The sequence below is a fragment of the Bradysia coprophila genome, chromosome IV (genome assembly GCF_014529535.1).
Source record: "Bradysia coprophila strain Holo2 chromosome IV, BU_Bcop_v1, whole genome shotgun sequence".
NCBI lineage: Eukaryota > Metazoa > Arthropoda > Insecta > Diptera > Sciaridae > Bradysia > Bradysia coprophila.
This window is the reverse complement of record NC_050738.1, coordinates 4,772,974-4,786,519: the sequence shown is the minus strand read 5'-3', so window position 1 is coordinate 4,786,519 and position 13,546 is coordinate 4,772,974. Positions and strand designations below refer to the sequence as shown.

Below are 13,546 nucleotides of genomic sequence, written 5' to 3'. Positions count from 1 at the left end.
GTTGGTCGGTCATCATAACAACATTTGTTTTTATCAAAGTGCATGCGTCGGCATACTAATTAATAGTGTTGATTAATAATCATTAGAACTTTGAAACTTTGGAATACAAATGTTCGGAAATTTTTAAATTTCTTTGAAAGAAACATTTCTGCATAAATTAACGACAGAACTGTTGGATAAACATTTTAATGAGAGAAGTGATCATCAGAACAATAATTAACAGAGAGACACCCACACTATCTAATAAAATTAAGACTTTTGTCTATTCCTTATCGTTTATTTATTTACAAGCATTTATATCTGAGATATTTGTAGAGTCTTCACCTCGCCACCTAATTTAATCACCACAAGTATTCGATCACGTACACTGAACCTCGTATCGAACCCGCTTTTATCTTGTATGCTCTACTTAACAACTATTCGCAAAACTGTCTCAATTTATTGCTTTATTTACATTAACACATTAAATGTACGAATAAATAAACAAACAGGATACCGTGAATATGCCAAACAATTGACTTATTTTCTGTGCAGTTCAAACAAACTTTTCATTGTGCCACCACACAATCGTTCCTTTTTCAAAGTTAGACGGAGGAATACAAAAATTACCTCGAATTGTGGCTGCAATAAATTCAGTGATTGCGACAGCCAACAACCAACAATCTTATCAGAAATTATTTAAATTCGAGTTAGTTTCAAATTTCCACTAAATTGAATTCATTCAGATGCGCACACAGAGCGGACAGAGGGAACGTACTGACAACAAAAAAATAGAACAACATCTAACTGGAAAGATTTGTTTAGAGTAGTTTAATGTTGATACGACAAAATGTGTATATCAAATCCTCTATGGCGATAAGAAAACAAGATAAAATGACTATGTTCGCATGAAGTAATAGCAAACAACTCGGTTTTATGCAAATAATATCATTCTGTTTGGATATGTATTTGAACGTACAGTGAACAGAGAATAGTAGTTTTAAGTAGTAGTAGCAGCATGTAATGATGTTCTCGGTTATGGAAATGGAGAATGGATTCTATTCACTAATAGTTGGTTGCTATTCTGGATAGTGTGAAATGTGTACAATACGGAAATAAATTGATTGCAACGCTATTAAAGCCGTAATATGCTTGCCTCATTGTTTTGTATCGAATTCAATGTATATCATTGCAACAAATGTGTTTAGGAGTATAATCCTCAGACGGAGGTCTGGATATAAATCAATTTTGTCATTATAACTCAGTGGTTCACATAAATGGTGTTAATTAAACAGTATTCGAAATAATTATGCAAAACATTAACGGATATATATATATCGGCGCAATAAAAGGAGGTCGATTATGCAAAAAAGTGTTTGTATGTTGAACGTTCTGCTGATAAAGCGCATTTAATGTGAATAATTGTTGGACACATTCGTATTCGCATTTCAGTCTTGTTTCGAATTTCAAACATTTGAAATTCGATCATCACAAGTGATGAAGAGTTCTCGATGTAAATTGCATTTTAGATTACTTGACTGAACAAACCGTCGCTCAGTAACTGGGCACTAATTTATAACATTTGAATGTTCACTGATGAATGATGATGGACACAACGATTTAAGTGGAGGCTCGATGCCTTGAGTATGAAACATATCTCTATTTTCTGTGAAAATCACGATGAGATTCTGCACTGCTGTAGCCACTTTAAACAAAAACAATAGAAAGGGGATGTGATTGGGGTTGTTTTCCGTGTATTAGGTCAATTCCGTCGGTCTCTATCAAGTATCGTTAATTCAATATCAAAGGAAGGCAAAATTAGCCTCGAAATTAGCTGCAGAAAAGAAATGTTCGGGACAGATTCGGGTAGAACCAGATCGGGTTCGGGTCCGGTTCGGGTAGAACCAGATCGGGTTCGGGTCCGGTTCGGGTTGAACTCGAAATCAAAAATTTCAGCTTCGGGTAAATTTCGGGTTGAACCTGAAATTTTAGTTCAGCTTCGGATTAAAATCCGGTTCGGGTCAACCTGAATTGAAACCAGACAAACCCGAAACTTTTCCGAGCCTTGTAGAAGACTATGCCCCAGAATGAGTAAATAAAACCGGTGCTGTATCTAATAAAACTTCTCATGTCCCTTCAGATAAAATACTCTCAATTTTTATAGGACTTCCGCTTGTCAAATGCATTAGATTCCTTGCTATTGATCTCCCGTATTTATTTACGTATCAACAACTTTCCCATTCGAAGTTTGATTTTCGTTTTATGTTGTCTATAAAATTCATAAACCCAGTTTGATTGATATGTCCCGGTTGGCCTGGTTTACGTGAACAAACGTCCCATCAGTTCTTTTTACATTAACATTAATATTCCACATTAAAAGTTAACTATTTTCGATAACATATTTCCCGATTGTTCCGTGTCAATACTGAACTGAAATCATTTTTCATTACCCGCGGCGCCACACATATTATGTAATACATAATACGTCAACGCCTATCCGTAATTTGTCGGTGGTGATGATGAACAAAATTAATTGGAAACCACACCATTTTGGTTGTCAGTTGTCACTCGACTTATATAACTTGGTTAACTAGTCCTATTCAGAATGGTTATGTTCTCTCAATTTTTGTTTCCCAACGCACTGCATTTAATTGCATGCTTTATTGAATTTTACCAGCAGTGACAATGACATATTTTTATCGGAATTTTTTTATTTTTCATTTTTAACATCGAAATTTAAATCAATGCGGAAAAATACCACGGAAAATATGAACGAAAAAAAAGAAGAAAAATTTGTTATGAAATTCAATCATAATAACAGTTTCACCCGCATTCGAGTGTATAATTACCTTCTAAATTTACTGTTTCTTCTAGGTGGTATGTATAGACCACACAAGACCATTCACAAAAAAATAAAAATAAATAATTTTGATTAAATAGATTAACTCAATAGTTTAGACTCGATAGTCTCCAAAAATGATTACGATGATCATAAAATAATTGTAAAAGATATCTCTACCTAAACGTTCTTTACCCACCAAACAGGATGTGCATTATATACAAGTTTTTTGTCGATAAAAAATGCGACAGGAATTTGATCTGTGTTCAACCTATTAAAGGGAATGAAAAAGCCCTTTTCTACAAAAACTGATGAATGGGATAGTTAGATAGAATTGCTTGGTTTCTACTCATAGATGGGTATTAATGGAAACGACCTTTTCCGTATTTAAGTTTCCTTAACAATATTTCTTCAGTGTTAATAATCTGCCGTTCATTCAATGTTCGAATTTTATGTAATGGCTCGTGGGCAGACGTGGTACATTTAAAAAAATATTAAATTTTTTCTCAAATATAGGCACGCACACTTCCCATCCATATTTGATATGTAGTAAAATATTACACTTTTATGGTTTAAATTCCCTGCCATAGTGGGTGTATAATATGACCATAGACTCAAAAAATAATCATAATAATTTCTGTGTAGGATTTATGCGCAAGCTAGTTTCAAAACTATGTTCACTGTTTGTGTACGTAAATGGATCTTGTAAAAGATTTTTTTTTTCTTCTTTTTAAATTAGCTGAAATTCGTCAATTTTTTTTTTCTTTTTTTCAAGAAAAACGCCCATGCACAAAAACCGGTGTGTATGCTTATTAAAGACCACGCGTTCGCGCGCGCCGTTCACAACATCCAGTGAGATTATAATTTTTAACAATATGTTTACCTTGTATGTTATTGATTAGATATGTATATTATACCTTTTACTTATCAAAAACGCTTTTGAAAAATGAGAATAAGAAAAAAATGAAACTTGTGAACTCGTTTAAGATTTGAATTATTGTTTTGTGTGTTTCGCTGTATTTATTTACATTTGAATATACACTTTTAACATGTGCCGATAATGAGGTGGATGCAGCCTACATGAACACGGTATTTATTTATTTTTTTTGTTGACTTCTCAAATATTTCTTGAAGGTAAAAAGAAACATCATGTGAATAAATTTCGAAATCAAAAAAAAATGGAATGACACAAAAATTAATTGCAGCCAATGCTGTTTATGTCATGTAACTTTTACCGAGACGTTCTTCTTGCGTAATTCATGATCGGGGGAGTTTAATTTTGATTGATAAAATTTACTAGGCCCCACCTCTTGGGTGGGTCATGTCCATTGACTGGCTATTTTTTTTCTATAATTCCAGTCTTAGTTTTCTAACCATTTTTAAATGAGGTGGTGTTTTTGAGATCACAAAATTAAAGTCACATGAAAAGGTGATGTCTCTTTTATTCAGAAAACAGCAGTCATCACATGCTTCATTTTACTCATATTTATTTAATTTCCTGAAGAAACAAAAAGAGCTATGAGTTGAAGGTCCAGCGAGCGATGTCTTACTCCTAATATGAGTCTCCTACATAGTCTACTAAAAGCGTTGAACAGGTGGCACATTTCTTGCCTACCTCTTGAAAAAAAAACTCATGTGAATTACGGCCCTCGCTTCGCTCTGGCAAAATTCACACTCGTGCAAACACTTTAGGAACGAAAAAATTTCTTTTAAGAACACGATTTCACGCAAAAATTGTATATCGCAGATTACCAGTCCAATAAAGTCCAATGTTCGAATTTAACCACATGAATTACGATGCTGGTCGAAAACAATTAATATTTTCAAATCTGCGATTTTTGAAGCCTCTGAGAATTACTCGAGTTATCGTGTTATCAAGCAAGCAAGATTGTTCTAGACTTCTAGATTGTTCGACCAGAAATCCAGATTCACTTGCTCGTCGAATTTTTTCTGGAACCTCACTACTCCAATATTATCCATCTACGACCTTAAAATCGGGTAAAAATTACTTAAGTTATCACGATAACAAGGATCATCGTCTGAGTATAATTTCTGCCATATCTTGTAACAACGATCACAAAATTATATTCACATGAAAAATCAATGTCTCTTTTATTTAGAAAACAGCAGCCATCACATGCTTCATTTTACTCAAATTTAATTTAATTTTCTGCAGAAACAAAAAGAGCTATGAGTTGCTGGCCTAGCGAGCGATGTTTTACTCTATTACGAGTCTCCTATATTGTCTCCTAAAAAGCTCTATGAGTGTCAAATAACAGAAAACATACGCTATGAATGGAAGGTCCAGCGAGGTACGTTTAATACCTAATATGAGTCTCCATATAGTCAACTAAATGAGCTGAAAAGGTGGCGTATTTCCTGCCTATCTCTTGAAAAAATATAACTCGTGTGAATTACGGCCCTCGCTTCGCTCTGGCCGCAAAGTTCACACTCGTTCAAACATTTTAGGACCGAAAAAAAATCTTTTAAGAATACGGATTTCACTCAAAAATGGTCGTATATCCCAGATTACTAGTACAATTAAATTCCAATGTTCGACCACATGAACTACTAGTCGAAATTGATTTTTGAAGCCTCTGAGAATTACTCGAGCTATCGGTAAGCAAGCAAAAACTCTTTTGGGAAGTACTTCTTAATTGTTAGACCAGAAATCCAGAATTTCTGACAATATGTTTACAATTACTCCAAACTCACTACTCCAATATCATTATCTGTCAATTAAAACAAAAAATTTGAAAATCGGGTAAAAATTACTCAAGTTATCGCGCGGTAACAAGAGAAAGCGCCTGTGTAGAATTTATCCCATCTCGTTGTTCGAACATTATCCATCTACAAACTCAGCCTCAAGAGTTTCAATCTTCGTCGATTAATACAAAATCTTTGAAAATCGGATACGAATTATGGAAGTTATCGCGGTAACAAGTAAAAAAATCTCTTGAGAATTACTCCCATCTCATTATTCCAATATTGCCCATCTACGAACTTAACCTCATGATTTTCATTCTCCGTCGATTAGAACCAAAATTTTGAAAATCGGTAAAGAATTACTCGAGTTATCGAGTCCACAAAGAAAAGCGTCTGTGTAGAATTTCTCCCATCTCGTTGTTCTAACATTATCCATCTGCAAACTCAACCTCAAGAATTTCAATCTTCGTCGAATAACACAAAAAATTTGAAAATCGGATAAGAATTAGGGAAGTTATCGCGGTAACAAGGAATAAAATTCTCTTGAGAATTACTCCCATCTCATTACTCCAATATTGCCCATCTACGAACTTAACCTCATGATTTTCATTCTCCGTCGATTAAAACCAAAATTTTGCAAATCAGTAAAGAATTACTCGAGTTATCGAGTCCACAAGTGTACGGACGTTTTCTGTATTTAACGTTTTTTGCCAATGTAGAACATTTTCAAAATATCAAAGTGAACTTAGCGTTACGGACATTTAAGGGTATTTTCTTTCATAAGACCCTGACTTTCAGTCAAGGGAATTATTCCGAAGTATTCACTTCGTTCAAATGAGTACAAGTACATTTAATAGAAGGTTTGACCATACAAAGTGTCCACTTTTGATTTCAATTCGATGTTTTCATCAAAAAAAAAAAATTAAAAAAACGGAAACAAGCAAAAAAAAAGTTTAAATTTACATCAACCAAACCGAGAACAAAACAAAAATTTGATTTTTATCAAAATTTATTCTAGCATTCGTTCTGTACACAGAATATGCATAGCCTCATCTAATGCATTGTGTTTTATTACCGGAAACATTGAATAATTTTGTGTTTTGATACCTGAATTGGTTTTCTGATCAACAAACCATAACACACCATGTAACATTACACACACCATATACATTGTTGAACGTTAAAGTTTATCGTGTGGCCATACGCCATATATATTCACGGTCTCGGGTATCTAATGTATAAAACATTGTTCGACCAATGTGCAATACACAACAAATTTGAAGAGTTTGCTAACATGGCGACATTGTTCTGCTCACTAATTTTTATTCATGCCTGCGAGTTTGAAATTTAGATGAAGGGATGTCAGGGACGTACAATTTTTAATTGCTCGCCTGTGTTTTTGCGAAGCAGCTACATTCTAAAATGTTTTTAATGAAAATTTTTTTACAAAGAAGTGAAATGCCTACACAGACCCCGTACGGCACCGGAATATAAAGGTATTCACTGACTTATGGGCGAGACATTCTTTAAATTATTTTTTTACCATGAAGCCAGGATGGCTCTTTTTTGTTCAAATGAAGCCAACATGATCTACATTTTTGTAGATTCTGTTTTCATGGTAAAAATTGATTTTAAGAATGTTTGGTCCAAAAATATGTCTTACTCTTACTCCTCGCAAAGTTGACGGACCCACATCCTCATTCTTCAAACTCGAAAAAGCCCTTAGACCCTTACACCCTTATTTTAAAAACGCCACATGTCCCCATACCTTTACACTGCACACGAGGCTAAAAACAATCTGACTGTGAAAATGAACAGTTGATACTCAACATAGAACAATAAATTCGTTTTTGTATCCAATAAACAAGCGTGTGTGATGATGATGTTGATGAATGGCATGACTACTTCAGAAGACGACTTTGTCCATTTGTTTCCAAATTAACGATGGCATTCATCATCACTATATCAAACATTGCACTGATTATTGCGCATTGAATTGTGATCGTTCCTTTATACTTTAAATAAATTGTCGCTTTAATAAACATTATGGACACACCATTAGCACTACATAAATTATATGACACCAACTCAAAACCACACGCTTAATATAATCATTAGATTGTCCGCATCCACATCCATATTTACATTATAATATACGTTGCATAAACATTAAACCATACATGAAGCATTAGCTTAGCAGCCGTGTTCGTCGGATGGCCAGCTCTGGTACAATGTTGTTTATTGTTCAAACAGTACTTACAAACGTATATGGCGACTTATGGACATATATGAACGTTGAACATAATACTTTTCAAATACAAATCGTCGTCTTCGGTTACATCTTTATTATTTGCTGATTACGGTTGTTATCTCCTTATGGTGATGGAATGATGTCGGTTAACAGAGTCATTAGCCTATGAATTTTTGTCAATAAACGTTTAACGTGCTATCTGTCCAGAATATATAAACTGAACATCGACAAAAATTCCATTCGCATCGTCTGGTAGACACACACTCTTTTGATGTACACTTTCATCGCATCAGCTGACAATAAAATCATTTCAATATTCTACTCTCATCCATTTTTCCGACCCGTCGGACGGAGTAAGGAGTACACATACACAAAGTAGAAAATATCTCTATCGAGACGTAACGAACAAAAATTCGGTTTAAGCGCTGTTTGATGAACAGAGTTAATTTATTATGTGCCTTCAGTTTGGCGCAAATAAACACATTTATTGACCACATGGGACCAGAGCAATTAGGTTTTCTAAATAACTATAATGGTACCAGCGGACTATAAATATAAAAGTTGGTAAAACAAATTTTGAGGAAAAAAAAGCCGAGATCGTAAATTGTGTGATGTGACGAGAGGTGGTTCATCATCTGTCACCCATTAACCAAGCTATATTGCAGCATATATATGGAGAGAGAGAAGACTGACACGAGCTTTCATATTTCTAGGTTGGGCGGACTTTAAGTCACTATGTGGTAGTTAGTAGACAAGCAATTTATTTCAGATGGTTATGATGATGAACCGTTTCCAGTATAATGGGAAAAATATTCAACGACTAAACGACTACCGTTGGTAACTTCATTTTAGAACGGAATTGTGACTATTAAACAAGAGTCAATGTGTCGACAAGATGTTGGTAGACATCATTACCAAGAAAGATTGATAAAAAAAATTGCTGCTCCAATTATAAAAGGACATACTTCATTTTCGTTTGCTGTACACTCTGCAGAACGTTCAACTGAACATTGCATTCGAGACACGTTTATTGGTTTCAGTACAATTATAACCAATAACTTCTGGAAATATTCGATTATTGCTTGGTATTCCAAAACACCTCCAACAACCGCTCCTATACCAAATGTGGATATCGGATATTAATTGAAAACGTTTAAATATTCCTTTCTCTTTTGATTGTAAATGCTGGTATCCGGTGTCGAAAATGTATTATGTTCACGATCACAGATTGTTTGTAGTTTTGTTAAGTTCACATTCGTTCAAGCGTAAATCAATAATTTTATTAAGCTTTTCCACACATTATTGCATCGCAGAGAGGAAGTGAATTGAAAACGACACTATTTAAAGAATGCAGCACCTCGAGTGGTGTGTCGAGTATTGACAAAAAAAAATCAGGAAACTTAATTTGCTGGAAAATGACTCTTCTTTTCAATCAATCCGTTATTGATTTTGAATTATCATGGCAGCTTGTATTCTTTCGAATGAATTATGTGCGTGTTCAACATCAAAAGAGTCGAAAGCGATTCAATTTGTCACAAAAATCCATGAATTTTTAACGTAACACAGTCGCGGCTTAAGAGTGACAATATTTTCAATTTCATTGTATGTTAATCTCACTGTATCCCACAAATTTAAATCTTATCATGACACAGGGTTGAAGAGAATGGGAACTGGAAAAGCAATATCGTGCAAAAATTCACAAAAAAAATGATGGAAAATGAAATGGGAAATTTTCCTCTCGATTAATCGACTTTGTATGCTATGATGTCGTATTTCGTATTCCTAGGCTCGTACGAAATGCCAGGACGTTGATTTTTTTTTGTTGATCCCAGAAGCGATAACAATCGAACAATTGTCAACTTTGTTGGTCATCTTCTATCGACGACGGACACAAAAATGAACGATGAGCTCCTGCAAGCGGTCTATATTATTTCAAGGCGTAATAAAGACTATCAAGTCAAACACTAGACCATAGTATCAACAAAGGAAGTAGCAGATTTAGTTTTGAGAGGATTTTGGTCTTCCTCTGAAGTTATGGTAGATGACGTGATAGTAAACCATTTACAAAAGTTTCTGAGCAGAATTTCTTAGTTCCAATAATTAGACGCGGGCAGTTTGAGTCGTTTCAAACATTCAGACTTATGCTACAGAATCTTGTGGGTCTTTTGCTGCAATTTTATTTTTAAATCGACATTATATTCAACCTGTTAAATTGGTTAATAACATCGTCTGAGAGACGATTATCAGAATGCTTTTGTTATTCCAATTTTTTTTTTGTTCGTCTTGTATAATATTAAAATCTACGTCTCGAATTAACATAAAATCAATTTCTTCCTCTAAAGCACATTAAAGCTATAATAGAAGCGCAGAGGAAGTCATAGAGGCGTGCTGAATAGAATATACATTTGGTTTCCCTTTTACGAAACGACATAAAGAATAATGGAAGATTTCGAGTTATACAAAAAGAACACCATTAACCATTACCATGTGATTACTTTTGTATTATGACGGTGAATATATTCTCAGTCTGCATTACGTACACTTTTAATATTATGCACGACATATTAAAGCTGTAATTTTGTCACATTTAGTGTCAGTTTTTAGCGCTACCTTATCTTTCAGGTAGTTGAACTCTTCAGGTAGAAACAACCTTTTACCTTTTCGCCTCAGTGTTGCTATTAGTTTTGCAATAAACAGGAAATTCGTTTGAGAAGATTTGTGAACAGGTGTCGATTCGCAGTGGGATCTATTTCAAGTGCTTATGTAACCCCAAAACCTTTTCTATGTGAACTATAGAAACGGTCAATTTTGCATCCCACACAATTTTAATGTACTTTCGTGCTCTTCAGCTGGACAATGGATTGACTGAATGCTGTCTTTTGTATGTACTAAAACGGAAATCCATTCATCGGTCATTCAGTCATGCTGTTAGCCAATAAAATACAAACATTTTAACCTTTCACTCTGGGAAGCAGAGATCAATTTAATTTTAATAGAAAATCGGAAAAATTAAATTTTTAATTTTTAAATAGTCTCCGTCAATGACTGTCTGTCTCGAAAGCCATCCATATCGTCATGTACTCTATGTTTAAAACATCAATTTAAAGTATTTTGAACCCGAAAAGTGTACACTATTCCAATGAAAATGAATGTTTTCTTCACTTCAACAAATTGAATACAAATATAGTGCTGTGCATTCGCTAGCGAGAGTTGAGAGACAGTGCCTGTATTAAAAGAACTAATCTTTTATTTATGGACGTTGTTACATATATTATGAATTCAATGCAGCGTGGTAATCTTTGACATTTTCTCTCTCAATTAAATTGGGTTCTATCAAATAATGATCTTCTGCCGCCTTATAGTTAATGAAAATATTTTTTTTTTCGTTTCGTTTTTAAATTAATTTACGATCTTATCCACGCCATATATTACGAAGTGTTTTGTATATACCAATTACAATCACAACCAACGCTATATGGCATTTCATAGGAACACATTCCCAAATTCAAATCCTATATAATTTTGAGTATAATATATTAAGGAAATTGAATTTATTCCACTCCAAAACAAAGTTCAAACGAATTTTGTCGTACTTTTTTTTGTCGAGTGTGTGTGTTGATTGTTAGAATTTAAAGAATTTTTTAAACGTTTTCAATGGGATTCTTTCGTAACTCGTTTCATATTTTTTTCATCTCTACATTGTCGAAAAGGTATTTTCTTTGACATGTAAATGATTATGGTATCATAATGTTGAAACTAAAGGAATTCAGTTCTCATTACATTCGTATTTTGTTTCCATCATACTCTTGTCCATTGTTATTAGAGAAAATGTGTAATTTGAACTTTAATGGTTAGCTGTGCTTCATAATACGAACGTGTAAAGATATGTGTGTTAGATGGATGGTATGCAATGAATTTTTAACATCGAAAATATTATCTAATGATTTCTTCAACATAAAGGAACTGTCTTACCGTTGTCAGTCTAACTGTAGTGGTGGTAGAAGTGGAAAATTGGATCTCAGAAGTGGTTCTACGGGTTCTACATCAATTTTGAAATCCGTTTTTCTGTAATTATCATTTTAATGGGACAAAACATTGATCTTGTGATTGTGGTTAAGATAGTTAAGTAAAGAAGACACGGATATGATTAGGACTTAAAAACATAGAGGACAGACGGACAATTAAATAGTTGAACTGTATACTATGTTAGAACAGAAACTCAATGACAGATCAACGAAACGAAATCATCATTGGAACAGAGCTTGGTAAGGGAACATAGCATAGATAAGATATTACCGATGGACAGTGGAAATTATGTGGTGTCATCCACCAGCTAAACCGATGGATATTAAAGATAGTCAATCGCAAGGCAATCCATAATAGAGATCGTGAAAATTACTTAAATCAATTCCAAGTTAAGTGATGGAAATTATCAACGATACTCAACTCCATTGATGAAGAATTGATGATATATATATTTGTGAACACTATCTATACATTGAACAGCTAACCATCTGAACAAAAGTTTAGTTAAATATATATGCTCCACAAACTCGCAGACGTTTCAGCCTGGAATTGTCCGAGTTCTTCTCGGTCAATTGAAAAATTTCATCAAAATCTCAGTCAATTGGAAATGATTTGCTTTCGGAACAAGAAAATTTGAACTCATTAAAACGAAACGAGCTATAAACAACGATTTTAATCATTTCCTTCCTTCCTAATAAATACACCGACACGTGTTCGGTTCGCAGTGAAGTTCAAAACAAAACGAATCAGAAAAAAACAAAGGCAAAAAACCTAAAGCAAAGTATTTTTTATCTAAACCCGGGAACCCCTCATTCTCTCTATAAATACGTTCAAATTCAACTCAATAACATCCGCAATAAATGTACCAAACCGTGCAGTGAATATCCTTTCGAATAACATTTATTTCCGTTATTGGGCGTATTATTGCATAAAGTAGGTGCTCGCATACACATCATTTACACAAAATGATATACAATACATGTGGGTACTTTAAATCAGAACTGTTCTCGCATAAGAATTTATAGAATGGCATATTATACCCCATGTTAAAAGTACATTTATTTTGATGGTAATATTATGTTATGCTTGTGTGAATTTTATGTCAGTCAGCAATTTAAGCAACTTTTTAATTGTTTGTAGAACGCAAAAGTTGTTGGTTTTGTGGTTGAACAAATTCAGTGAAACAGAACTGAAAAATACTCGTCGACAGGAGTTCATTGGTTCTGGTATTCCAGTGTTATAAAGAAGCCATACATACAACAGCAGATTGTTGAATTCATTTGGCTAATATCAAAAGTTTTTTTTTAAATTTATTTTAAAGCACCGAAAAGTTGACCCAATAATGAACTTCAGTCATAAATTAGCTCTTGCGGTTGGCCCATTAATTGGGAACTTGTCCACGACAAACCAACCCATTTAATGTAAAACGTTTTAATTTTTATTACTCTGAATTTGGAAAATTGCACGACAATAAATTCCTGTGACGACTCAAAGGGGCCGTTCATAAATTACGTAACGCTAGAGGGGGGAGGGGGGGGGGTATGAGGCAAGCGTTACGGTTCTAACAAAATTGGGTCAAACTTGACCCTTTTAGCGTTACAGACCCGGGGGGGGGTCTGAAAAATGTTGATTTTTGCGTTACGTAATTTATGAACGGCCCCAAAAGAGCTAAATGTGAAAATTACTCAAATATTTGGCTGTTCGGAGGACTGGGTGAGTAAAAACAAAAAACAACATTTAATGAA

At 34.1% G+C, this 13,546-nt stretch overlaps 1 protein-coding gene across 2 annotated transcripts in view; it reads right to left on the bottom strand.

Annotated features, from left to right (window-relative positions):
* The window catches only part of LOC119085930 (putative uncharacterized protein DDB_G0288043), a 59,877-nt gene that overhangs the window by 23,165 nt on the left and 23,166 nt on the right, over positions 1-13,546 (bottom strand). The window contains exon 1 of one of the 2 annotated variants that reach the window (XM_037196483.1): positions 610-757. The exons of the other annotated variant lie outside the window; for it this stretch is intronic. The gene's annotated coding sequence lies outside the window, so the exon portion shown is untranslated. Of the gene's footprint in view, positions 1-609; positions 758-13,546 lie in introns of those variants that run through there. 2 annotated transcript variants of the gene reach the window in all.